The sequence below is a fragment of the Carcharodon carcharias genome, chromosome 7, assembly GCF_017639515.1.
Source record: "Carcharodon carcharias isolate sCarCar2 chromosome 7, sCarCar2.pri, whole genome shotgun sequence".
NCBI classification, from domain to species: domain Eukaryota; kingdom Metazoa; phylum Chordata; class Chondrichthyes; order Lamniformes; family Lamnidae; genus Carcharodon; species Carcharodon carcharias.
Window position 1 is genome coordinate 170,486,795 of NC_054473.1, and position 24,224 is coordinate 170,511,018.

Consider the following 24,224-nt stretch of genomic DNA (forward strand, 5'->3'; position numbering starts at 1 on the left):
CTCTTTTTCCTCCCCCAATCTGCAGCTGAGCCACTCACAGTGCAATCCCCAGAGGAACTGTCACTCTCACCATTTTCCAACAGAGAAAAATGGTTCTCGAGTGAGATGCATCCTGAGGATTGCCTGACTACCTGCTTGACACCTTTCTTCTGACCATTCCCTCCTTGTCTGCACTTCCGTAAGCTGTGAGGTGACCATCCACAAAACTCTCAGCCTCGCGGATGCACCTCGGTGCCTCCAGCCGCCGCTTAAGCTCCAAAACCCGGAGCTCAAGTAGCTGCAGCTGGTGGCACTTCCTGCACACGTGGTCGGTCAGAGCGCAAGGAGCGTCCAGAGCTTGCAGGCGGTACATAACACGGGACTGAGCTGCCCTGCCATGCCTCTAGTTGAAAAAAAAACCCTTACTTTAAGTTAAATACAGTAAAAAAAGTTAAATTATTTATGTACTTTAAGGAAAAACTAGAACTCTTACCTTTCCTTAGCTTAATCTATTTTAAACTGGAGAAAAAACTGGAGAAAAAAACTGGAGAAAAAACTGGAGAAAAATACTTACCCACTAGTCACCAATCAGCTTTCACCTTTGTGATGTCACTTTTTGAAGCTTCCCTGCACTAGCGCTGGTTCTGATCTCTCCGCCGCTCTCTCGTGATGGCACTCTTGTTATTTTCAGCAAGACCTGGTTGCAGGACACTCTTCCCAGGCTGCTTCATCATGATGCTGACTGCATGACACTCTTCCCAGACTGCTTCACCGTGATACTGACTGCAGGACACTCTTCCCAGACTGCTTCACCATGATGCTGACTGCATGACACTCTTCCCAGACTGCTTCACCATGATACTGACTGCAGGACACTCTTCCCAGACTGCTTCACCATGATGCTGACTGCAGGACACTCTTCCCATGAACTTCTTGTGCCACTGCATCCATGTCCTTTGGCTTGGGTCCTAACATTGACCTCCATGGTTATCCCATTGCTTCCTCAGCATGTATCTGAAGAACTGCCTGAGGATTTCTCTCCTCCCCTCTTCCACCAAGACCTCAAATGCAGCATGCGCAAACCTCTTTCTCCTGTTGTGCCACAACTCACTCTTTCCCATGTCACATCCTTTTCAACAAGGAATGCCAACACCTGTTCCAACCACAGTGCACCTCCCTTTTAAGAGGTGCAGGCTAGCTTTCAAGTGGTGTTAGCAACTCAACATAGGCTTCATGCTGATGTGTCCAGTGAATGTACAATGCGGTTACCACTGACTAGAGGCTAAGATTATTCAAATAAACATGCAGTACAAAGTTCACATGCTGCATGCATTACAGTCAACGTGCATCATGATTCCAGGCTTATTTTTAGGGGCTATCCAATTTGTTCCCCATTACATTCTTTTGTAAAATTGTTCTAATATTAGTTATTTGTTAAGACATTAATAAGCTGCTAATTTGGTTTCAGGTGGTGCAATCCCTACCACAAAGACTCCTTTGCATTTAAGCTCAGTGTTGTGGCTTGTATTCACCAGAATAGAAATCTTATCATCCACAACCATAAATAGAAGATGGCATCTCATGTGAGCAAAAGTCAGGGAGATAGAACTGGAACCACAGTGATTTTTCCCTGCCCCACCTGTGATAAGAAAGTTACAACAGATTTGGACATCAACTTCAGATGGGATGTGAATACTGTTGTGGAACGTTCCTGCACTAATCAAGGAAATCAATACGATTAGTCATCTATATACAGCGGAAAGTAATATTGATTTTTTTTTCCCCTTTGTGCTTGGAGAACAGATGCCATTTCACATTCAGTCTGCCATTGTTGGCCATTTTCAAGCAACCTGTGATGCCCTTTAACCTGGTCATATTAAAACTACAACAGGACAAGATGAAAGCTTGCGGTTCTCATACAATTTAATTGAGAAAGCCAAATTATTTTAAGTCTGTATTACGGCTGGAAAGTTCAAAGAGGGAAACAACTTTGATCCAGAACAATATTAGATTTAGGTAGGTTACATGGATCTAATTATATCTCATATAGATAGAATTAGTATCTGTTCTAAAAACTTTCAACGTTGTAAGAGTAATTTTGTGGCTCTCTGGCCAGCAATGCAGAGATTGCAGCTATGTATACGTACTTAGGTGCAGTGCTCTATTCGCTGTTCAAATATTGGTTAAATTTTTAATGTTAGCAAACAGCTGATGGAACAGATGGCCCTTCGCCAATTGTCAAGGTTAAAAATAAAAGTTTAAATGTTGGCTGCCAAGCATCTTTTTGAAGTTTACAGTTATAATGCAGCTGGTGTAAATTTAGAGTTATAAGTTTGCCCCTTAGTACGTAGACAAGGCTGCACTGGTTGCCCAGCCTTGAATGCCCATAAACTATAGATTTGATAATTAAATGCCTTGCTTCAGTGGGCTTCAAAAGTTGCACGTGTGGTGTGATGAGACTCATGAATTTTTAAAAGTTTATTCTTTAATGGGATGTGGGAGTTGCTGGCAAGGCCAGCATTCATTGCCCATCCCTAACTGCCCTTGAAACAAGTGACTTACCACACCATTTCAGAGGGCCATTAAGAGTCAACCACATTTCTATGGGTCTGGAGTCACATGTAGGCCAGACCAGATAAGGATGACAGATTTCCTTCCCTAAAGGACATTAATGAACTAGATGGGTTTTACAACAATCAACGATGGTTTCATGGTACACAAAAACAAAAAACTTAGCAGGTCTGACAACATCTATGGAGAGAAAGACAGAGTTAACGTTTCAAGTCCATTTGACTTCTTCAGAGGCCTGCTGAGCTTTTCCAGCATTTTTTGTTTTTGTTTCAGATTTCCAGCATCCACGGTATTTTGCTTTTATCAATGGCTTTATGGTCATCGTTACTGAGAATAGCTTTCAATTTCAGATTTATTAAGTAAATTTAAATTCCACCATCTGCCGTGGTGGGATTTGAACCCATGTCCTCAGAGCATTAGCCTGGCTTTCTAGATTACTAGTGCAGTAACAATACCACTACATCACTGTCACCCCCTAGCCTAGTCCTAGGCAAGTAAATTTTTGTGCCTGAAGCACCACTGATGGATCAGCTGGATTCCAACAGGTTTTATGGCCATTTTCTCTGATGCTAGCCCAGAAATCAAAAGGTCCATTGAATTCAATGTGCCACAGTGGGATTTGAACTAATTACTTCTTGATTGCTTGTCCAGTACCATAATCACTAGATTACAGCAGCCTTATACCTTGAAAATGTCTACAAACTCTGGCCAAAAACTCTTCAGACTGGGACTGTGTGTATAGCATACTTATTTAATGTGACAAAGCATGTCATGTTTCATTTTTAGCATTGCAGTCTACAAAATCTGACATTTGTCTATTCTAAATATACAGTTACACAAATTATCTGTTGTCAACTTACCTGTGCTAGACATAGTGGCTATCAAAACAAGTGCAAAAATTCAAAACAATTAAGGACAATCTTTTAGCTGATATTCCCAGATATTCTCATACAAAATGCTTGATGTTTTGGAGAAGTGATATCACAAATATAAACATCACATAACTGAATGTCAAAGCTCATTTTCCATTCACAGAATCACACAGGTCATTCTTAGACAAAAATAAATAAATATTAAAGCATGAGGCGTAATTACACTGAAATTCTAAGGCTTTACTTGCAGTTTATGATATCAATGATATTTCCAAATTAAAATTTTTCACATCAAATTATACAAGCCCTATAATATTCCTGTAAACTACTCACTTTTAAATAACTTTGCATCGTAGGCATCTAATGCTCATGTTCGCTTTTGCTTGCAGCATCTAAACTGCTCTTCACCGCTGTTAGTTCTATCCAATCAACCTTTCCCCGATCCACTGGAGATTGTTGGAAGAAAAACTCAAATCATTAATTCACCAATTTTTCTACACTTATGAACCTTTGAATTCAACATTCTTGCTCCCGAAAATGGAACATAAGGAGGTCAAAAGAGGATACAGATCAAATTAGATTTAACCAAATTTAGAATTTCATGCATCTCCAGTTTTCCTGAAGCACCCACCATTCTCCACAACAAATTAGCTGGTGTCTAGGAACGTGGATGTAATGAATTGTATACAACAATCTTAGTTTATGGCACCTGTGAGCAGTATAATTTTTTTTTCCTTTTTGCAGCTATCTGCTTATATCTTCTACGGTACATTTTCACTGTTGATCGCAAAAGCGAACACTCTACAAACAGCATTTTCATTATAGCACAACACCCCACTTCCAATCTCCCTATTGAAATATATTATGGCAAATATTAACTTATCATTCCTTCATTCTCGGGATGAGTGTCATTGGTAAGGTCAGCAGTTATTGCCCATTTCTGGTTGCCCTGACAACTGACTTGTTAACAGGACTGGAGTCATGGATAGCATATACTGGGTAAGGAGAACCAAAAAGCCAATGAACTGCTTTTGAAGTGTAATCACAATTGTAATACTAGCGTATTAAGGAGGCCTGTTGTCAAGCTATCTTGCCTAAAGGATGTTAGTAAACCAGCTGAATTTTGACAATAATTCAACACCTTCATGGTGACTTTTACTGAAACCATCTTTTTATTTCCAAATTTCCGTTAACCTATATTAAAATTTTTAAATTGACATTATGGGATTTAACTAATGTTCCTTAGGTGATTGATCCAGCTCTCAGGAATACTGTCCAGTAACATAGGGCAGGATTTTGGTGGGGGTGGGAATGGAGGTGGGTAGGTGCATAATTGTGCACTACTGACCATTTTTTTGTTCAAATCTCTTAACAAATTTAAAAGGACACCTCAAGATGGAGGCACCCTCTCTCTCTTACTTGAAAAAGCAGGCTGCAGTGCTCTTCATGCTGGAGGGCCTATGATTGGCCCTCTAGCTTTGAGGGCCTGCCTACCTTCCTTAATTGGATGGTGAGAGCGCACTCTGGTCACTAATTGGCCAATCAAAGAAAAATCTGTGTCACGTGACTGTTCCTGATGCAGTAAGGAGTCGGGACCGGCATCCAGTTCTACAGTGGTCCTAACCCAAAATGCAAAATCCTGCCCCTTCTCAGTACACTACCAGATTTAGGGAGTAACTGGAAGGACGGGTGGGGGTTGGGTTAGAGGTGAAGAGAAGGAAAGGAAACAAACCTAACATTGGGGCAGAAATGGGAGCTGAACATCTATCCATAGGAGGAATTTCAGGCGGCATTATTCAGCAGCCAACCTTCCCTGGAAGTGTGCCTGCGGCCAAGTCAGAACCAAGTGACTTCCGTATGTCCAGGGTAGCTGCCTGATTACGGACAACTGGCCTCCTGAATATGTTAGTATTACAACTGTGACTCCACTTCAAAAGCACTTCACTGGCTGTCAAGCGCTTTGGGATGTTCTGAGGTTGTGAAAGGCTCTGTATAAGTGCAAGTATTTTTTTCTTTCTAATACCTGTCTTAGGATTCCAGTCCCAAATTCGGCAGAAACCAAACAGAGCATCCAGCTCTACTATGGTCTAATTTAACTCTAGGGCCACTGATTAAAAGGCAAGTGCTTTTTGAAAAAATGTGCTTTAGTGTAGAGTTCAAGAAAGCAAAAATACTTCTCCCTGTTGAAAGAAATTGGGGTCTTGAATAAACCGATATTTTCTGCATAATATAACACATCCAAAAAAGCTTTCTAAAAAGGCAACCATTTTTAAACACAATCTGTGGAAACAGGCAAGGTCACTTAGTTCATGTTGTCATTCCTAAGTTAAGATGGCATCTTCTGTACCCCCTTAACTATGCAATTGTTTAAAAAGGACCAGGATATGACCTTCAGCAAGATGTAAACTAAAAAGCTGACCTCGGGCGGGGTGACGCATAAGGTGGTAACCACCCTGACATTTTGAGCACCTGTCTTGTATCCATTGGTCAGAATAGTTAGATAGATGATTGACACTGGGTAAGCTATCAGCACCCCAAAAAAGGTATATAGATGGTAATGGGTTGAGGTGTGGCTGAGGGATGCTGAAGTGTTGGTGAGGTGGCAGATTTTGTTGGGTGGCTGCCTTCTTCAGATGGAAGATGGATCAGAGGAGGAGGTGGAAGATCAAGAGATTGAGGGGAGTTTCCTAGCACTAGAGAGCGGAATACTGTTACAACAAGCTGTTACGAGTTAGATAGTTTTTTTCTGTCTAATTAATTAATTAATGTATCATATCTAAACTCTTGTTTCTTAATCAACTTAATAAACCATTTTAAAATTACTTATGACTAGTCGACTGCCAACTTAGGTATCTGTCGCCACAAACCCCAAAATCTTACACTGTTTCACAACAGCTTTGCGGAATCTCTGACACCCAGTCTTGCCAACCCCACCCCCTTTTTTCTCTGACCCCACCCCCACAAACTCTCTTCCCTGAACTAATTTATCTCGCTAAATCCCTGGCTGCTGAACTGGGTCAGGACATTTGATTATAAAATCTGCAAGCAGCAGATGCCAATGTAGTCCAATTCCCATTTTGGAGTGAACCTCAGAAGAAATCTTCAGGCAAAAGTTCCAGGAACACTCCCCTCTTCTTGATTTTCAATAAGTTCATAGATAAGGTTATAAAGAATTTACAAATAGAACACCTTTACTCAAGTTATAAATGGTACACACAGGAACCAAAGGAATTTAAAACATTCAGCCAATCATAGATTAGAAAACCAACTAAGAAATAAGTGGATGCCCTTTCACATTGCTCACTTTAAATCAAATACTATGTTGTTTTAAAAAGGCCCGCATGTCATACCATGTAATGTACAATGCTATTATTCTGCTATGAAAATTGTGCTGTGCCTCTTTATCGTAAACTCTTAATTGTTCAGTATTCTCAACCTTTGGTCAACTGGAGTTTAAACACTTGGCATGGGAACCTTATAAAGTGAATACTGTTTGTAAACTTTAGGAATCAGATCTGATGAACCCAGCATTAAATTATTGGTGTCTTTCCCTTTTTCAACACTTTTTTTGAACAGATGAAAACAATATCACACTTGAAGTGTAAAACCTAGAGTGTTATGGGTGCACATTAGATGCACGATTTAAACATGATACTAGCAGATGCCAATAGCAGTTATTGTAAGTTGGGTGTTAGGTTATTTTATAAATGTTGTCTAAATTCCCTACATTTTTTGGTAGTGCAAACGTTTTATCTCCTCCAGCCATTAAATTCGCTGTGAGATAGAACTTTTCTGGATCTAATTTTTTCCAAACTTAAGCCTCACAGCCCAGTTCTGGACTCACTCCAATAATCCTACATGCTTCCTATAACATGAAGCCAAAAACTGAACACAATGTGCTAGTTAAAACCTCATCACTGTCAAATACAACTTCAACATCCTTTCTTAGAGGTCTCAGTCATAGCCTTAGCTATTAATCCTAAAATTGCAATTGCTTACACCACTACCTGCAAACACATATTTATGTAGTGATATCCTAGCCTCATAATGTTTATATAGATGAAGTTGATCTAAGTTATTATCGTTAAATGTCAAAATCCTAAGATATTTAAAGGGAGAAGGGTATTCTGCTGAATTGTCATGCAGTTCTAAATCCAACAAAAGAGTTTGCGCTAATACTCAGGATGTATTTGTCTTCTTTTACACTTTGAAACATCTGATCAGAAGTAACCTAGAAGTAGACAATTTGTGAGATTCTCTCTTTAGTGACACCATGGCATGGCTTTTCTCTTTTTCCTTCACCCTTCCTGCCAATGTGCCTCACCTTTTGTTTCTCTGCCCTCAAGTACTCTACACTCACAAGCCTCAATCTTTCAGCGCTTGTCTTTCTTACTCTCCTGCTGCCATCCAGTTTTGACTCACTTTGAGACAGCTCTATTTTCCTTCTGTCTGTCTCTTGGCACCTTCCAAAAGGTTCACTGAGGCACTCATTGCTACTTCCTAATGAGCAGAAACCTTAATTGTTCCATCCGATTCTCTCCCTGCCCTTTGCACCATGTATGTATGCAAGGGGCCGATATTGCCAACTTCCTCTCCGTCATTCACATTGCTCCCAGCTCTGACCATTGGTGCCAGCCAGTGGATAGGCTATCACTGCCTCTCTCTGGGTCTCCCTCCAGAATGTACGATCACTTGTGAACAAGCTCTTGCCATCCATGAGTTTATTGTGAATGATCATATTGACATAATGGCCTTGACAGAGACATGGCTGAGAGATGATGACCCCATTCCCCTTAATGAAGCTTTTCATCTTGCTATACTTCCCGCCTGCTCAAACCATGGTGATGGTGTAGCTCTCATATCTAAATGACGTCTTGATCTGTTTCCCTATTCCTCTTACCTTGTTTCACCCCTCACGCCTTTCATTTAAAACCCTTGTTCTTTACCGCCCACCCATGTACCTGAAATATCTTCCCTGATTTCTTCCCTCAGCTTCTGTACCAAGTGACTTCTCATCCTCGGGAATTTTAACTTCTATCTCAGCTCTTCTTGTTCACTCTCCAGAGTTCACTGCCCTCCTCTCCTCCCTAAATCTCTCCCTACATAGTAACTCTCATACACATGTTCACAGTCATGCACTTAATCTTACTATTTCTTGTGGCCTTGCTACGCCCATCATAACTATCACAGATAAGGCAATCTCTCCTCATTTCCTTGTATCTCTCTCTACTCATATTCCCATTCTAACCCAGCCCCACTTCTTTCTGTATCCACCCTGAAAAAAACTATTCCTCAATTTACTTACCACTGACCTTTGCCAACTATCAAACCCTTAGCACACAATTTATCATATTTCTCCAATCAGCTAAATCTCACACACCCTCACCACCACCTATGATTCTCTCGGCTCCATTAAAATTACTGCGCTCTCTCTCTCTCTCTCACCCTAGTTGTTTCCCCGCTATACCCCTCATCTCTGCTTGCTCAAGTCCAACGGACAGAGATTTGAACAGGTTTGGCAGACAAATGGTTTACTATTCAGCAACGTTGGGTCACATAAAGCACCAGCAGGTTCTCCATTGCTAAAACTGTTTAGTATTCAAGGATCATCCTGGAATACAGACATCCCCAGGTTTCTCTTCTCTATCACAAAGCAAATTCATAAACTACCCTCCCCTAACTCTTCCAGACTCAGCTCCAACAGTGTACGAGGAGCTCACAGGCTTTTGTGCCATAAAGATTGAAATGGTCCATTCAACTGTCTCTGCTGCTACCCTCCCCTAGCCCACCTCACCAGGTTTCTCAAAATTTCATAGCTTTGAACTCTCATCTATCTCCATTTCTATTCCACCTCCTGCCTTAATCTCTCTTTTGCATAACTTGTCCATGAGATCTCCTGCTCCCTCAATCCTATTCTGACCAAACTGGTGACCACCTAACTTCCCTTCCTGTGTGCATGTTAGCCGATATTACCAATGGTTCCCTCTCCTCAGGTACTGCCACATCTCCAAATCTGCTGTCATCAACCCCTTCCACCCTTGACTCCACTGTCCTTGCTGACTACCTCCCCATCTCCAACCTCCATTTCACCCCCCCATGTCCTTGAACGTTTTGTCATCCCTCAAATCCATGCCCATCTTTCTCACAATTCCATGTATGAATCCCTCCAACCAAGTTTCCCACCCCACCACAGTCCTGAAACAGCCTATCAAAGTCACAAATGCCATTCTTTGTGACTGTGATTATGATAAACTATTCCACATCCTTCTTGACCTGCAGTCTTTGACATGATTGACCACACCAAACTCCTCGAACGCCTCTCCTCCACCACCTAGCTGAATGGAACTACCTATTATTTATTGAATCGCTGCCACAGAATCACTTGCACTAGCTTCTTTTCCCACTACTGCACCATTACCTTGGGAGACTCCAAGGATCTATCCTTGGCCCCTTCCTTTTTCTCATCTACAGGCTGCCCCTCAGCAACATCATTCGTGAACACATCAGTTTCCACATGTACTCCAACAACAGCCTGCTCTACCTATCACCACCTCTTTCAACCCTACCACTGTCACTAGATTGCCAGACTGCTAAAACATCATCCAGTGCTGGATATGCAGAAATCTCCTCCAACTAATTATTGTCTTCGGTCCTCATCTAAACTCCATTCACTAGTACTGACTTCATCCCCTTCCCTGGCAACTACCTGAAGCTAAACCATATTGTTTGCAACCTCAGTGTCATGTTTGGCCCTGAAACTAACCACCGACCACATATCTATGCATCACTAAGGCCAGCTATTTCCACCTCCGTAATATCAACCAACTCCACCCCTGCCTCAGCTAATCTATTGCTGAAACGTTCATCCATGCCTATGTTCCCTCTAGATTTGACTATTTAAATGCACATTTGGCTGGCCTCCCACATTCTACACTCCGTAAACTTGAGGTCATCCAAGCCAATATGTAGGGGCAGTTCTGGACCTAGTTTTAGGAAATGAAGTTAGGCAGGTGGAATTGGGAGAGTACTTAGGTGGTAATCATAATTTGGTTAGATTTAGTGTAGTTATACAAAAGGATAAAGATAGACCAAGAGTAAATGTTTTGATTAGGAGGAAAGGATAATTTTATGAAACTGAGATGCGGACTGGAATCAGCTAATTGAAGGTAAATTAGCGTCAGATGAGTGGATTCAAGAAGGAGATAGAGAGGGTTCAGAACAAATATGTTCCCATGAAGAAAAAGTGTGGGGCTCCCAAATCTCGATACCCACTGGAAATCAAAGACCATATAGAGTAGGATAAGGCAAAAAAGGGATGCTTAAGTTAGAACCTGAGAGCCCAGTACAGCAGAGAGCTGGGGGAATACAGGATGTGCAGGGATGAAATTAAGAAGCAAACTACAAAAGCAAGATGAGGTGTGAAAAAATATTGGCGAGTAATATCAAGGAAAATCCAAAGATGTCTTATTAAAAACAACAAGGTAACTAAGGAAACAGTAGGACCAATTAAAGACCAAAAGGATCATTTGTGTGTGAAGGTGGAAAATTTGGACATGGTTTTCTTAATGAATACTTTGCATCTGGCTTCACATAACGGGAGAAACAATGCAGTTAAGGAAAAGAGATGTGAAATATTGTGAAGATATAAACCAATTAAGAGGTGAAATATTCAAGTGTTAAGCATCTTTGAAAGTGCATAAATTACCAGGCTAGGCTGAAATGCATCCCAGGCCGGTCAGAGAGACAAGGGAGAAAATAGCAGAGGCTCTGTCCATCATTTTCCATTCATCTCTGGGTACAGGTGCAGTGCTGGAGGATGGGAAGGCTTCAACTGTTACACCGTTGTTCAAAAAAGGAGGAAGGGATAGACCAAATAATTGTAGTCCAATCAGCTGAACCTCAGTAATGGGAAAATTATTAGAAAAAATTCCAAGGGATGGTATAAATTATCATTTAGAAAAACACAAATTAATCAACGACAGTCCACATGGACTCACTAAGGGAAGGTATTGTTTGACTCATTGAATTTTTTGAGGAGGTGGCAAATGGGTTTGATGACAGTGATGTGTTTGATGTTGTCTACGTGAATAGGACAGATTGAATACAGTCACGGCTGATCTTCTGCCTGCACTCTACTTTCCCACATGCTCCCCCACCCCGTGATTCCCTCATGATGATCCTGGACCAGACTCCACAGGTTCTTAGTATGATCCGATTAGGGACCAATAATGTTTTGTTTAGACAAAGTGTGAGATTCAAGACACTCGCTAAGAGTTTATTCAAGATTCCACAGGTTTCTGAACAATCCACCCAGACACCAGGAAACATTGTGAGTCAACCAATCTCATTGAAATTCTGTCTATCTCACGAGGGATTCCAGTCTTTGCCTTCAAAGATTTCTTGGAGTTGTCTTCAAAGGTTGCTCCAACTTGGACAGCATCAATAATGGCCCACCTTGCAGGGTTTCAATCTCATCTGCTGAGATTCCATTTCCCTGGATTCCCGAGTCTGCACTGCAGCACCAATTTACAAGCAGAATACAACTGCTCCAAAGGGTTATCTTCACCTCAATGGCCCGCAGCATGGAGTCAGCAATCTTCTGCTCCCTCCTTTGATCGCCAGAGCTTCTCCTGAGACCTTTCCATTTAAGGTCTGCCGACTACAGCCCCTTTTCTACTTGGAGTCTCTTTCTCTGCTCCTCTTCCTCCTTTTTAACTGGGATCTCTCACTGTCCCATCTCTGTCCGTCTGGGACTTCCTTAGAGACCTCTCCCTGTCCCTTGCCTGGGCCTCTTCTTAACCATGGCGCTCTGCTCCTGGTTATGTGATTGAAGTTTTTGCATTGTTTCTTTTCCTTTCTCTTTTTGCAAAGTGCACTGCTGTCAGGATGGTTGAGCCTTTTAACTGGTGCGTTATGGCTCCTGGCTCACACATGCGCAAAATTTCCAAGTCATGATGGGAGTTGCAGTTCACAGCCTCCCAATGACAAGTTAAGTCTGGATCTCCTAACACTTTTTCCCCTTGGAAGAAAGCAAGCTTCACCATAGCGAAAGTTTCTTTATAACGACTTTCCAATTTCTTAATAATAATGAGCTGTACTTAATGAACTGTAACTTCCGAGCGCCCCTGCATCGGATTTGGGGGAACCACAAAGATACACTGGGGAATCCCTCTCCAAAGTTCCCAGATAAGGGTTTGCACGGCAATTGTTCTGAAGTGCAAACTTCCTCTCGACAACTACTGTGCGCTGGGAGCCATCCAAAAATGCGATTTAGATCACAAACTTCAGGTGGGTCTGCCAGGGTTACACCAATAGTTACCCAGAAAAAGTTAGAAGAATTTAAAACCTCTTCTAATTTCTGGGTAACAATTGTAAACACCCAGGCCGACCCCCATGGGACTCCCCTCACACCCCCGAGCAACCCCCAAGGGCATGACCTGATGTTTCCCCGAACTCTGAGCCCCCACCCTCCAACCCCCTACTGCCAACCTCCAACTCCCACCCTGACATCTGACCCTCAACCCAACCTCCGACCCCCTCCAACATCCAACCCAACTGTCCCCACCCCCTTCGACCTCCAACTCGCATCCCCCACCCTCCGATCCCTCACACTCCCCAAATCCTATCCACTTACCTTCTCCCTGGCCTGTCAATTTCACTGGGCCCTAAACTTTACCAGCTAGTGCCATAAAAAAGATGGTGTGGCCTAATTGAATCCAATGGAGCTGCACTTTGCGGGGCTTGTGAGGTGTCTTTCATTGCAGGCTCCAAGCAGCTCTGGAAAACGGAAATGTCAGCGTCATTTTCAAGGGCAGGTAAGTATGTATTTATTTCTTCTAATTACTGTGGGCCAATATCATAAACTTCTGACAAACAGCTGATTACATACTATATAAATAAACTTCTCATTTTGTTCCACAATTACGCATATCATTTTATAAAGTCACAAAGGCTTAACCAAAACAAAAGCAAGTTCATGTAAGAAGTAGGATTAACAGGATTGAAACATCATAGAATTATCATAACTCAGAAGCTGTCTTTTCTCCTACAACTGTTTTTAAACTCTGGACAGAAATATTAACAACTAAATTGTTTTTTCCCCATGATCTTTTCATAATCAACCAAAGGTAGTGAAGATACATTAAAGTTTTCTTTAGAACAGCTTGTATTTCTATTTTGTACCATGGGTTTTCAACCTTTCTGGTATAACCACAAATACTCTGGCAGATTTCCCCTCTTCGTATATTGATAAATTTTAGTCATGCTAGGTGCTACAAGTTACTTTCGCATAGGATTCTCAACTTTAATACAGATGAACATGGGCTTTTCTTATTCGCGTATGTTGATGGAAACATACCTTTAAAAGGTCCTTTAGATTTACTACAGAAACTGGGCATGTCTGATTGACAACCTGTTTCAAATTTATCTTCCTCACTCACTTCCTCCATAACAGAATTTGTCATTTCATAATAAGCCTGCACCAAGGGAGTTTTCCTCTCTACTCAAGTCATTTTTTAGCTTATTTAAGAGATGTGCCACAGCCTTCTGCACATGGTCATATCCTTCTCACTGACGCTTGAAAAATGGAAGCTTCATCTTTACTTCTTCCACAATTTCACCTAAATATTTATTTACCCTCTTGTTTTCCAATTCTTTCCAAGGTGTGGTCTCACTAAAGCCCTGTATAATTATAGTAGGGCTTCCTTATTCTTGTACTCCAACTTCTTTGCAATAAAGGTCAACATGCCATTTGTCTTCCTGTTGCTTGCTCTACATACATGCTAACTTTTTGTGTTCCTTGCATGTACACCCAAGTCTCACTGAACGTTAATATTTAGATGTTCAAACCTTTTTAAAAATATTCTGCATTTTCATTCTTACTAACAAAGTGAATAACTTCACGCTTTCCCCATTATACTCCATCTGCCACCTTGTTGCCCATTCAGTTAACCTATCTATATCTCTTTGCAGACTCTTTGTGTCCTCCTCATAACTTACATTCCTACCTAGCTTTGTATCATCAGCAAGCCTGGATACATTACTCTCAGCCTCTTTGCTTAATTCACTAACGTAGATTATATGGATTGAGGCCGCAGCACTGATCCTGATCCTTGCATCACTCCACTAGTTACAATCTGCCAACTTGAAAATGCCTATTTATCCCTAATCTCTGCTTCCAGTCCATGAACCAATCATTCATCCATGCTTTCATATATTACCCCAACTCCAAGGGTCTTCCCTTGCATAGTGACCTTCTATATGGCACCATTTCCAATATCTTTTGGAAATCCAAATATAAATCTACTGAATGCCCTTTATCTACCCTTCTGTTACAGCATCTAAAAGCTCTAATACATTTGTCAAACACAAATTCCCTTTCATAAACTATGCTGGCACTGATCATACTATGATTTTCTAAGTGCTTTGTTATGACTTCCTTAGTTAACTGGCCTGTAGTTCTGTTTTTTCTCTCCCTCCTTTCCTGAATAAGAGGGTTACATTTGCTAACTTCCACACCGCTAGGACTGTTCTATAACCTAGGGAATTTTGGAAAATCATGACCGGTGCATCCACTATCACTGCAGCTACCTCTTTGGCAACACTAGCATATATGCCATCAGGTCCTGGGGATTTGTTGACTTTTAGTCCTTTAAGTTTCTCTAATGCTTTTTCTCTGCTTGTATTAATTACATTAACTCCTCATTAATTCCTCACTCTTATTAGTCCCTTGGTTAGTATATTTCTGATAAGTAATTTGTACCTTCTACTGTGCAGACAGACAAAATATTTGTTGACCGTCTCTGCCAATTCCTCATTCCCACGATAATTTCTCCTGTCTCTGTCTCTGAGGGATCAATTAAGTTGGATCCAAAATCGGCTCAAGGGAAGCAAAGGGTAATGGTTGACGCGTGTTTATGATACTGTTTCCAGCAGGGTGCCACAGAGCTCACTACTACATCCTTTGCTTTACATAGTTTATATCAATGATTTGAGACTTAAATATAGCAGGCATGATTAAGAAATCTTCAGATGATACAAAAATTAGTTGCGTGGTTGATACTGAGGAAGAATACTACTGACTACAGGGAGTTATCAATTGATTGGTAAGGTTGGCAGCAAAGTGGCAAATGGAATTCATCTGAGAAGTATGAGGTAATGTATTTGGAGCAGGTAAACAAGGGAAGTGAATACACAATAAATGATAGGATACTGAGAAGTGTAGAGGAACAGATGTACCTATAAGTGCATTTCCAAAGATCCATGAAGGTAACCGGACAGGTAGTTAAGGTGACTAAGAAGGTATCCAGGATACTTATCTTTATTAACCAAAACATAGAGTGTAGGGGCAGTGAAGTTGTGCTGGTACTGTACAAAATGCAGGTTAGACCATAGCTAGAGTACTGCATCCAGTTAAGGTTACCACATTATAGAAAGAATATGATTAAACTACAGAAGGTACAGAGGAGATTTACGAAGATGATGCCAAGAATGGCAATTTTTAGCTATGAGAAGATTGGATAGGCTGGGTTATTCTCTTTAGAATGGGAAAGACTGAGGAGAGATTTAACTGAAGTGTACAAAATCATAAGGGGACTTGATGGAGTAGATAGGAAGGACCCATTTCCTTTAGCTTGGAGGTCAATAACCAGGGGGCACAGATTTAAATTAATTGGCAAAGAATTAAAGTGCAATTGAGGAGAAATGTTTTTAACACCAAGAGGGTGCTGGGGCTCTAGAACACACGGCCTGAAGGCATGGCAGAGGTAGAAAAGCTCATTGCATTGGAAAAAAATACTTGGATATGCGCTTGAAGTGTTATAACCTACAGGCTACAGGCCAAGAGCTGTAAAATGGGTTGGGGTGTATAGCTCTTTCCTGGCTGGTAGAGACATGATGGGCCAAATGGTCATCCTGTGCTGCATAATTTTTGTTTCTAAGGACTGCATCTTATGGCCCCTGCCAGGCATGTTTTCAGCAGGGGGGGAACACGTAAATTATGATGGGCCATTAGCACACCGCCCTCCCGCCCAACCCTGACTCGGTCCCCATGCAGCTGATCGCGATCGGTTGGGTGCCGCCAATTTGCATGGGTGGGCCAATTAAGGCTCAGCACTCCCTGTGCAGGTGGGGGGGAGGAGGGAGAGTTGGGGCCTGCACGCAAAAGAGCGCAGAAATCTCCCTGAGGCATGGAGCTGCTTCAGGGAGATTAAAGGAAGTCATAAAAGTTTGATAAATAAAAGAAAAAAATCATTTAGATGTGTCCCCTGTCACATGAGGTGAGACATGTTTATCAATTCACAAGAAACAATTTATTAAATTAATAAAGCCTTCATGAAACCTCATCCCGCCTGTGGATGAGTTGCCATGAAAAATGCGAAGGCCGCCTGGGCTCTTCGCCTGCCCGGGCTCTTCGCCTGCCCGCCAACCTTAAGGTTGGATGAGTAGCCCTGTTAATCACTTCAATTAGTTTTTAAATGGCCTTAATTGGCCTTTGACAGTTCGGCGGGCGCACAGCTGACTCCGGTGCGCGCCTGACGAACTGAAGATTGGAATGATGCACGGTGACATTGGGATGCATGCCCGATGTCACCGCACGTCATTTTACAAGTCAGCAAGTGGGGCCCGCCCCCGCACACCGACCAGAAGGTTCAGTCCCATAACATAGTAGGCAGGTATGCACCAAAACTAGCAGCCTGCTGCCATTTAAAAAAAAATGGTAATTGAGCTTGTTAACAAGCCAACTGACCCAAATATTACACTGTCCATGCCATAATATGGTTAGTGTGGGCAGGTCGGTGAGAGAAACACAACTGCTAAAAGGCTGGAAAGAAGGGGGGGTACGTCTTTCAGAGCACATCGGGCTCCCTCCCACCCCAAGATGATATCCCTGCTTTGTGCCTCCCCACCTGGCCTCCAAAATCCGTCCAACCACCCCTGTCAACCACATCCCTAGGCCCCCTAATCCGTTCCCGCCCTAAAAGCCTGGAACTTATCTCAGTCCTGGATCCATGGCTCTTCTTCATGGCCTGCTTGCAGTCCCTGCAGCGTCCTGTACTGAGTTCTGATGCTGCTGAAACTGTTAGAGCTGTTGGCCAATCAGATTGACCTGATGGGTGGAAGCTTGATTAGGCCAACCCTAGCATGTTATAACTGTGTGGCAGGCTTTTTTTTTATGTCGGTTGGTTTGAAATCAACTTTTGTCATGGAGGGGTTTAAGGTGCGAGCAGGATACACCTCCCCCCCCACCCCCCGCCGGTTAAATTCAGTCCCATGTTTTTAACCTTCTGGGATATCTATTCCTCCAGTTCTGGCCCCTTGAGCATTCCTCACTTTAATTGCTGCACCAATGGTAGCCATGCCTTCAAGATTTGGTAGCCATGTCAAGATTTTAAGCTCTGGAATTCCCTCCTCAAATCCCTCCTGTCCTCCTTCAAGATTTTCCTTAAAACTTACCTCTTTCATCAAGCTTTGGGTCATTAGCCCTAATACCTTGTGTGGCTCAGTGTCAAATTTTGTTTGATAACATTCTTGTGATGTGCCTTCGGAAGTTTTACTATATTAAAGGAGCTACATAAATACAAGTTTTTGTTGTTGTTTTCAAATGATGTCATGAATTGAGTGTTGCCACTGCTGTTCCCATTCATGATGTCACTAAAAGGCAAGAGACATTCCTGTACAAGCTGTCGTCAGGCTTTCTTTGGGTAGTAGTTTGAAGGACAAGCAAAATAACAGAGGTTCATGACACATTCATAAGTGCACAAATGTGTCTTTTTTAATGATTGTATTATTCGGCCCTCAAACAACTTGTGATGAAGTAACAGACATCACCATTGCCTAAAATTGAACAACTTCTCTTCTGCTATAGAATACTGTCCTGTAAACAAATACTCTCCTAGGAACCATACTGCAATCAGTGGGCAGGCACACTGGACTGCATTCAGCTTTGAGCAATGAATCTCATAATTATAATACTGGCCTTGAAAGAAGTACAGTGCAGATTCATGAAAATCATAATAGCTTTTGACAGGTTTAACTTATGAAGACAGGTTTGCATAAACTTGGCTTGTATTTCCTTGAGTTTAGAAAGTTAAGAGGTAGTCTAGCGAGGTCTTCAAAATAATAAATGAATTCAACAGAGTAGATACAGAGAAACTATTTCCTCTGGTGGGGAAATCCAGAACAAAAGGGTATATTCTTAAAATTAGAACTGCGCCATTTAGGAGTGAAATCAGGAAGCACTTTTCACACAAATGATCATGGAATCTGGAATTTGCTTCCCCATAAGGCTGTGGGATACTGGGTCAAATTAAATTTTAAACACTAAGCTCGATGGATTTTTGCTTAGTAAGGGTATCAAGAGATATGGTGCAAAGGTAGTTAAGGTACAGATCAGCCATAAATTAACAGAATGGCAGCAAGAGACTCAAGAGATTAAATGGCTGACCCCTTTTTTTTATGCAACCAATAAATGGTAGATCTAAACTAACAAATTCAACAGGGCCTGCAGTTTATTTTCTGGTTGCTTTCAGATGTCATGTCATTCCAGGACCTGTAGCAACTCTGCCTCAGCTGTATAATGGTTCCCTGACCTATTCTAATGGAAAAAGCAAAATCCTTTTTTAATAACCATGAGTAAACAGAATGAATTGAGATCATACTCATATGATCAGAAGACCCAATAAAAGAATGTACTCACAGCTCTATCACTCATCATTACACAGTCCAGTATGCCTATATTGGATGAATTTTTTTTCAACAAGGATATGGTAGTTATGTTCCAGACAACAATGATAATTCAATTCTGACTTTGTCATTGGAGGGGTATCTAAATCACCTCATTTGAAGAAAGTTAAAAGATAATCAAGACAATAGAACCATAGAAAAGTTACAGCACAGAAGGAGGCCATTCGGCCCATCTTGTCCATGCCAGCCTAAGGACACCCAGGTGCCCTTTCTAATCCCACCTTCCTGCAGCTTACAGCACTTTAGGTCCAGATCCAGGTACTTTTTAAAAGAGTTTAAAGTTTCTGCCTCTACCACCAACTTGGGCAGTGAATTCCAGACCCCCACTATCCTCTGCGTAAAAAAGTTCTTCCTCATGTCCATCCGACATCTTCTGCCACTTATCTTGAATCTATGTCCCTGGGTTCTAGAATTCTCCATCAAGGGAAACAATTTAATCCTGTCCATTCTATCTATTCTCCTCATAATTTTGTACACCTCAATCAAGTCACCTCTCAGCCTTCTTTGTTCCAGGGAAGATAACTCCAACCTATCCAATCTCTCCTCGTAGCTACACTTTTCTAACCCTGGCAACATTCTTGTAAACCTCCTCTGCACTCTCTCCAGAACTATTACGTCCTTCCTGTAATATGGTGACCAGAACTGCACACAATACTCCAGTTGTGGCCTCACCAGTATTTTATACAATTCCAACATTATATCCTTACTTTTATATTCTATGCAATGTGCAATGATAAGTCACTTGTGTACTTTTTCATTGGCCCCTACTGCTGAGTTCCTTATTGAAATCACTTATACCAATTTACAAATTTACTCAAAAACATTCTTTAATAAAATGTCAAAACCTAATGACTTTGCTTGGTGATTTAACATACTAGAGAGCTATGTTAAATTGTAAATTGCTCTGCAATTGCAATTAACCTGATCAGTTTAATCTTTTTATTACTGAAAAGCCATCTTAAGAAAATAAATTTTCAAAATCACATTGGCACGAGTTCCAATGTCTTGTTGCTATTGGACACCCATATGTCTTGGTTAACATGAGAAACACCCCAAAATACTTAGTTAACCCCAGGAATGACATTTTGTTATGGCACAGCGAATGGTAAATGCTGAGCTGTTCAAATCCCAGAGTGAAACTTGAAACAACTGCCACAACTGTTTTACAATTTGTATTTACTTCGAGATGCATGCCTTGAATTCAGTAGTAATAAGACCACTGAATCTTATAGGTTTCTTAAAAAACTAAATTAAACATTTATTAATAAAAAAATGATCTTAAGCACATACACAGGTTTACAAATTACCGCTATGATAACTCCTAGCTCCCCTAGTTAATCTAACTCCCAGTTACAACTCTGTTAAGGCAACAGTAAAACACAGGTATTAAAAGACCCAGGTAAAGTAATAGGATACCCTGAACAGTCAAATTCAAAGTGAGTTTTCTTCACTTCAGTTCGTGTAGACAGCAACTTGAAGCTTAGAGGCAGGAGGCTTTTCACACTCGTTAGATCTTAGAATGCCTTCCTCTTACACATAACCTCATCTCCTTTATACAGGTTTATCCCTTTTTAATGTAAATCCCATTGTCCCAAAATGTCTTTTCAATTCTACTTATCGAGTAATAAAAATCTTTCAGAGTACCATTTTATCAGTAAGCTTTGGGAAAAATAAACACACTGTTTGGCTTCTTCTGGCTAAGTATAACATTTCAGCACCTCTTTTGAAATTCAAATTCTCTGGTTTATCTAAAAATGCAAATTTTCCCTTTACATGTTTACCTATTTAACATTCCAAACCTAGCTTCTCTTCTGATACATCAAAGCCTTCAGACCTGCTGTCTTTTAATTCAATTAAGTCCCACACACACAAACACAAACACACATCATTTCTACCTTACAATAAATTCCACTAACATTATGCAAATTATTATATTTTTCTGACACATTTAAATTTTGAAGGTGAGGAATAAAGAGAAAGGGAGAATCAAGATGAGAGGGGAAAGAGAGACACTGACTAGAGCTGTAGATGGTAGAAATTTACTGGATCTGAAGCTTGCCATGCCATGTAACCTGCTTATATTATAATATTCAAGATTATGTTTCAATTCAATCTATCCTTTGAACAAATTAAAATAGAGTATCTGAACTATGTGAACTGAAGTCTCATACTGTATTATCAAATAATCGCTTAGAGGAACCAATATGGAAAATGCAATAATAGAATATTCACCTTGAGATATTCCAGGCAGCTTCGTTTCCTGCATCGTCCTAACAGTTTTTATTGTACTAGCACACTCCAGGTTTCTTTTAATCAGTCACAGATGAACGTTTCACATAGATATCCACATATATAGCCTTCTATACAACCCCATTGGTAGCTACATAATATCCTTGTGGTACAGAAAGAATGACCAATTGGATCCTGTTACATGCTTATCCAATAGGAGGAGAGCAGACAAGTAATTATTATACCAAAACTTTGTGACATCAGGTCCACTCATTGGTAGAGTATTATGATTTAATTATTATTTGTGTTTGTCACTGTATTGTAAGTAATTAGCCATGGTCCATAAAGGACCGTAAGCATCTCTTTAGAGAGAGAGAGACAATTGGTTATAAATACTTTGAGGTGCACCACTCCATAAGTGTGGGGCAAGGTGAGGAGGCAGGCCTCCTTGAATTACCACTGTATGCGCACAGTTAATATTTGTTTTAAATTTGTGGTGCCTCAGGTTATTGTTCCTTTCTGGTGACACAGGAGCCATTTTGCTAATAAAAACAGAAAATGCTAGAAAAACTCAGCATCTGTGACAGCATCTGTGAAGAGAGAAACAGAGTCAATGTTTCAAGTCCACACGGCTCTTCTTTAGCTTTGAAGAAGTCGTGTGGACTCGAAACGTTAACTTTGTTTCTTTCTCCACAGATGCTGTCAGACCTGCTGAGTTTTCCATCATTTTCTGTTTTTATTCTATATTTCCAGCATCTAAAGTATTTTGCTTTTATCTTAGCCATTTTGCTAATGTTATGCTTCTTTTAGTTTGATTTAAGGGTATATTTCCTTTCTATATTAATGATACCCAAATAGGAGTAGCTGTGATTCTTGTTCGATGGCCCTGGGGTCCCCAGTGTCATTCTAATTGGTCCATTCAAATATAAGTGTACTTTATTTGCATGGGCTAACCCGGCCATGACTCTTGATTGTGGTCTCACACATTACCAAGAGTCCCTCATTTTTTGAAATAACAGAATCTGTCAATGTTTACAAGTGTTAATAGGTTAAAAAATGTCTTAGTGAATTATGATGATTATTTCCACAAGTGAAGCTGGTGAGAAAAGGCCATTATTAATAAAGCTGATGGCCACTGCTGCAAGTGAATCATGACACGTACTGCAAGTGGAGAAATTATGCCAAATCGATTACATCATAAATATGAATATGCAAAAATTATCTCCAGCTTCCAGAACACACATACAATGCAACCATTGCCGTCAGTGGACGGAGTTAATTAGCTTACAGCGAAAATACACATCACTCTTAAGCTGATGTGCTTTAATATTGTGTAACATACTTGTGTGTGATACTCCGAATTCATTGCTCAAATTGCTCCCCACTACTACTACCATCAATGGTTCACTTGTAGCTTACCCTAGTGTTATATAGCTCCAAATAATCTCTCCAGAAAACAATTAAAATCTGAAAGGCCAAAATTTGTAATTGTAATGCTGAGTGTTATCATTGTTCAAGCATCCAAAATGATGTAGTAATAGCACTGTAATTTAAGAGAACAATTCAAATGTCAATTCATGGGTGCTTCATAAACACCATCCACACAGAATTACATAGAAATCACAAGAGAGAAATAAACTATTCTATCCAGCTGGTCTATGTTAGTATTTATGCTCCACACTAGCAGTAATCTTAATCCCATATGCTCATTCTGTCTGATATCCAATTACCTCCTTTTCCTTCAATCAACTATTTAACCAACTCTTCAATGCTGGCATGGTCACTGCTTCAAACATTAATTCCAGTGGTGCACTTAACAGCCTCACAAGCCTATATATGACAGTTTCTTCTGCTCTTTGTAATAAATTGTTTTCTTGTGATTATACAACAATGTCATGCTCAATTGTTGAACACAGTCTATGTCTATTTACTATGTTCCATCCCATCATTTTAAACCTTACTATCAAATCACCTCGTCTGATTTAATGAAAACAGCCTAATGTTTCCTTCCTATTTGTTTTTCCTCATACTAGCAGCATTCTAGTGAAAACAAAAGCAAAATACTGTGGATGCTAGAAATTTGAAGTAACAACAGACAATGCTGGAAATATCAGAAGGTCTGGCAGCATCTGTGGATAGCGAAACAGTTAACATTTCAGGTTGATGACTTTTCATCAGAACTGTATTCTACTGAATTTGCACTATACCCTCGATATTGTCTTTGCATGATGTGGAGCCTAAAGTTTCATAGTGCACACCAACCATAACCTTGCTAAGGCTTTATATAGAATCACCACTATATCTCAACATTTATATTTTATAATTCTTGCTATAAGGCCCTTAGCTCTCGTTAATGGCCTTAGCTACTTGAGGTGCTGCTTTTTGTCTGATTAATCAGAACCTTCAACTTCCTCTGCTCTTCCAAAGCCCCTTTATCAACGTATAATTGTTACTATTTAAACCACAACTTATCAACTCACATTTACTGACATCGAATTCCATCTTCATGTTTTTCGCCCTCCACCATCTTATCAATATCCTCTTGTAGATCCCTTTGGTCCTCAAAATGATATACTTGCACAAAATTTGTGGTTAAGGATTGCAAATTGTCAAAACTCAATGTCAATATTGTGCAAAACTGACAGCAACTTTTGGCGTCCAAACATTTGCAGTTAAATGCAGAAATCCAGTCAGCAGTGAGCTTTGTCCCTTTGCTGCTGACTGCAAATTTTGGGATATTTTGTCTCATATTGTCTTTTTTATTCATTTGCAGGATGTGGGCATCACTGGCTAGGTAAACATTTATTGCCCATCCCTAACTGCCTTTCA

General features: G+C 40.6%; 1 protein-coding gene across 4 annotated transcripts in view; it reads right to left on the reverse strand.

The window, feature by feature from the left end:
* zdhhc7 (zinc finger DHHC-type palmitoyltransferase 7) overlaps nt 1-24,224 on the reverse strand; it is an 84,045-nt gene that overhangs the window by 42,897 nt on the left and 16,924 nt on the right. Inside the window, exons 2-3 of one of the 4 annotated variants that reach the window (XM_041192176.1) lie at nt 13,057-13,199; nt 3,756-3,868 (exon numbers count right to left, since the gene is read on the reverse strand). The exons of 1 other annotated variant lie outside the window; for it this stretch is intronic. The gene's annotated coding sequence lies outside the window, so the exon portion shown is untranslated. The remainder of the gene's footprint in view (nt 1-3,755; nt 3,869-13,056; nt 13,200-24,224) is intronic. 2 more of the 4 variants (XM_041192177.1, XM_041192179.1) reach the window with 2 other exon arrangements.